The sequence below is a fragment of the Rousettus aegyptiacus genome, unplaced genomic scaffold (genome assembly GCF_014176215.1).
Source record: "Rousettus aegyptiacus isolate mRouAeg1 unplaced genomic scaffold, mRouAeg1.p scaffold_m13_p_6, whole genome shotgun sequence".
Taxonomy (NCBI): domain Eukaryota; kingdom Metazoa; phylum Chordata; class Mammalia; order Chiroptera; family Pteropodidae; genus Rousettus; species Rousettus aegyptiacus.
Genome location: NW_023416309.1, coordinates 38,025,615 through 38,029,521, shown reverse-complemented (window position 1 = coordinate 38,029,521; position 3,907 = coordinate 38,025,615).

Below are 3,907 nucleotides of genomic sequence, written 5' to 3'. Positions count from 1 at the left end.
GTTTACATTTTTCTATATATTAGTAGAACAGGTAATAAGTAATAATTATGTAATGACATGTCTACATGATAATAGGTGAGCTATACTTGTTTGAGATACTCAGTATCCTCACAACATCAGCTCCAAACAATCCATTTGACCAACAAGCATTCCTGTCTCACTGCTGGGCCCCCTCCACCAGCAGAGTGGAGGACGGCCCCAGTAATGCCCAACCTACTGCTGCCATGTTCCAGGCAAGCCGTAGGAAAGGACCCAATTTTCCAGGGTCCCACCAAATCCTGCGCAGGAGCCATTGGCCTGAACAATGCTTGGCATCTCAAGCTGTGGAAGTCACCAGAGTCAGGGGAACAGCAGTCAAGGGTGAGTGCAAGGCGCACGCAGCTGAGGGCCACCTAGGAACCCAAGTTCCTGATTCTGGAACATTCCACCTCTTACTTCCCGTAAGTGACATACCTGTCATATCACTAAAATCTCTCCATATAAACCTACATGATTAAAGCAAATGGGTTGCTCTCTTGGTCAGAAAGAATCACAGATGCCCCCATGGTAACGCGACTCTCCCAGCCAGCTTCTCCAGTCTCAGCCACCAAAGCCACACGGCCCAGAGAGCCCCACCAGCAGAAGAGGCAGAAGGTTCCCTGGGGCATCTCCTCCCTTCTTTCCCTGGGCAAATTTATCCAGATTAAGATATACCCACCTCATTACTCAACTTTGCTAAACTCAGATTTCTCACTGGTAAAGGAGTTGTTTTAAAGATTAAATAAGACAGTAGGTCATGTTTTAGTCCAGGATCTGGCACACAATAGTCAATGCATGGTGGTGGTCTTGCTGCTAATACTGTTGGTGAAGATGTTACTGTCATTTTTGTATTCTGTGGAAAAAAGGAAGGAAGGAAGGAAGGAAGGAAGGAAGGAAGGAAGGAAGGAAGGAAGGAAGGAGAAGAAGCATGTAGCTGAGGGTGAGTGCTGACTAATATCTGTAGTAAGATGTGTCTTACTATATTCTCTGTGAAGGCAGCTGCCTTATTCCTTATCACCTGTGGACTTACAACTCATCCCTTCCAAATTCACACACAAGGAGAGCAGAGTTGAATGACAAATAAGAACTTGTGAAATCTCCAGAGACCTGGGCAGTGATATCACATCAGACTTGATCTTTCAAAATATTAATGATTTTTTTGGTAAATAGAAGTCACAGATGCTTAATTTAGAATATTTTAAAGGTATAATGAGAAAGAACATAAAACTCAAACATAATCTAACCTGCAGAGATCATCATGGTTACCATTTTATGTTTTTAGCAGTCTTTTTACATAATTTGGATCACAATCTATATTCTATATATGAGCTTTATACCTTTCTTTTACTTCAAGTCATGAGCTTTTTCCAGCATTATAAAAATTCTTTGAAAACATCTTTTTAATAGCCGCCTAATATTCTCTTATAAGAATATATTATGGGATCTTGAGTTCAGCCTTAGCCTTGATTGCTAATTAGCACCAGCCGAAGGCCAGAAAGCTACTCTTGTCACATCTCCTCCTGCTTGACTGACTCACCGTCGTGTCTACCAGGGTTCAGCTGCTGTGGAGGCAAACAGCAAGAGGAGGCCAGGGAGAGGCAAAAGAGCAGTTTTAGCACTGAGAGGAAGAATTTCCCACTGTTTGGTGACTTCTTGTCTCTGTCTCACAGCTCTGGAAGATACATTTAGTTCAGACTGAGAAACATGATCAGGCCTTGGCCCTATGGGGTGCCCTGCCTCCTACAGGTCCCAGCACATGCAGTCCGGCTAAGCAAGGGGGATTGAGCTTCCCCAGAGTGACGACTCTGCATATTGGTCATGGATGGAGCAATGGGTCCCTTGCTGACTATAGAACGTTAACCTCTTACAAGGATAAATAAGTCAACACCATATTGTTACCTGATTTACAGTTACCTGTTTCCCCGAAGCAGTAGGAAACACTTCCTCTGAGGTACGATCGTGTAAAAACATGAAGCATGCATGGATTTCACCTGGTTAAGTCGTTAGGTAATGCAGCCAGCCCTGTCTGCCCCAAGGGCTTGTGGGCCATGATGTCCAGAGCCTGGGTGACATGTGAGATTTACAGCTCTGGAAGGAATTTGGGCATCCTAGCTGGAAGAATGACAAATGTGGCCAGCCAAGCCACCTGCAGGCCTTGTGATTGTGCATTTTCCTGATACATGTTCTGTTTACAAGGCATTTGACAATGCTTCTGCGGAACATTGAGGTTATTCCCGTGGTAAAAACAGAGAAGCAGTGGGAACAGAGACTCACCCAAGCACGGTGTGGAATTCTGTGGGGAAGGGGAAAACGTGTAAAATAAGAAGTAACACAAAATGCAAGAAAAGAAACACAACTGGACAACAAACCTAAAACAAAAAATATTTACTCTCACCAGGAATCAATTACATGCAGTTAAACCAAACTATCATATTTTACCTATAAAACTGAGAAAAAAAATATTTGTAATAGAAAATCACCAGGGTGATTTTCAGGGCAGAAAAAAAAAACATTCTCATACAGAGAATGTTGGCAGCTGCATAAATTTGTATTTGATAATGAGACTCAAAAGACAACATCTAAAAGCCAACCCGTTTGGTGGGTTATTCAACATCTTGTCATTTAGCCTAAGGAAAATATCAGAGCTGTCCTCAAGGATTTAGGTACAAGCATACTCATTCAGCATTATTTGCAATGGCAAAGTATTGAAAACAGCTTAAATGTCCCAAAATAGGGAATTAGTTATTAATCACATGATAGACTATCAAGTGGCAATTTGTAAAAAACCGCTTTTGAAATTACTTCTTTTAATCACATGGAAAAATGCTAATAAAAAGAAAGCTACAGCAGGATCTCAATTTTGTTTATAGCAATAAACAATAGCTATTTGTCTGTCTCTAATACATATGTACATATATATTCATACATATACATACAGAGAGAGAGAGAGAGAGAGAGAGAGAGAGAGAGAGAGAGAGAGAGAGAGAGAGAGAGAGAGAGAGAGGGGCGTGGAGAAGGGGAATAGAAACAGAGAGACAAATGGGAATGAAGCAAGTACACCCGAAGGTTAGCAGTAGCCTGAAGTCTTTCTTGCCACTTGATGGCAGTTTGGAAAATGTCTCTTACCACCCTCATATAACCTATCTTAGTTTAAGAATGAGCCCAAAGTAAATGGGTGGGGCCTTGAAACTTTGTTTAAAATGGTCGTCTAGGTCTGGTTCAAATGATTTGTGTATTACTTGTGCATTAATATACTGATCATAAAATAGAGGATTTCAGACATAATTTGGGTCTTAGATTTCTTTGATGGAGGGGTGGGGATCTCTGTCACCTGAAGTTCCCTCGACGTCACAAAAGGCAAGGAGAGTGTATGGTCAGTGTTTCAACAGCCCTACAGAAATCCCATGTTCTAGTAGGGAGGCTACAGAGGTGGACCCAAACCTGGACTTTGTTTGGTTTTATTTGAAATTGCATCAGTTGTGTAATGCAGGTTGTCAGATCAATAACTCTACATCTGGTTAGATATGTCTTTGACTAATAAAGAAATTGTAAAATGAATTAAATGATCCAGAGCTAATGATATAGCTTGGTATGCAGAAATCTTCCAAAACAATGGGTCTCTTAAGAAAAATTAATACAGAGCGTTGGCAGTAGTGAAAAAGCATTGGAGGTGGTCTTACACTCTCTGCTCTGCCAGTTTGCCTTCCTTCCTGTTTGCTCTTTCAGGAACAATGGAGGAAGTACAGGTCTGGCTCCAAAGCTGCCATGCATCCAAGAGCTGATGATGCCTTCCTCACAGAGGGAAATGTGAGAATTGTATTTATAAACATAGCTCACCAAAATGTGCATACCCTGCAGCCCAGCAATTCCACTCCAGGTGTATACTCAA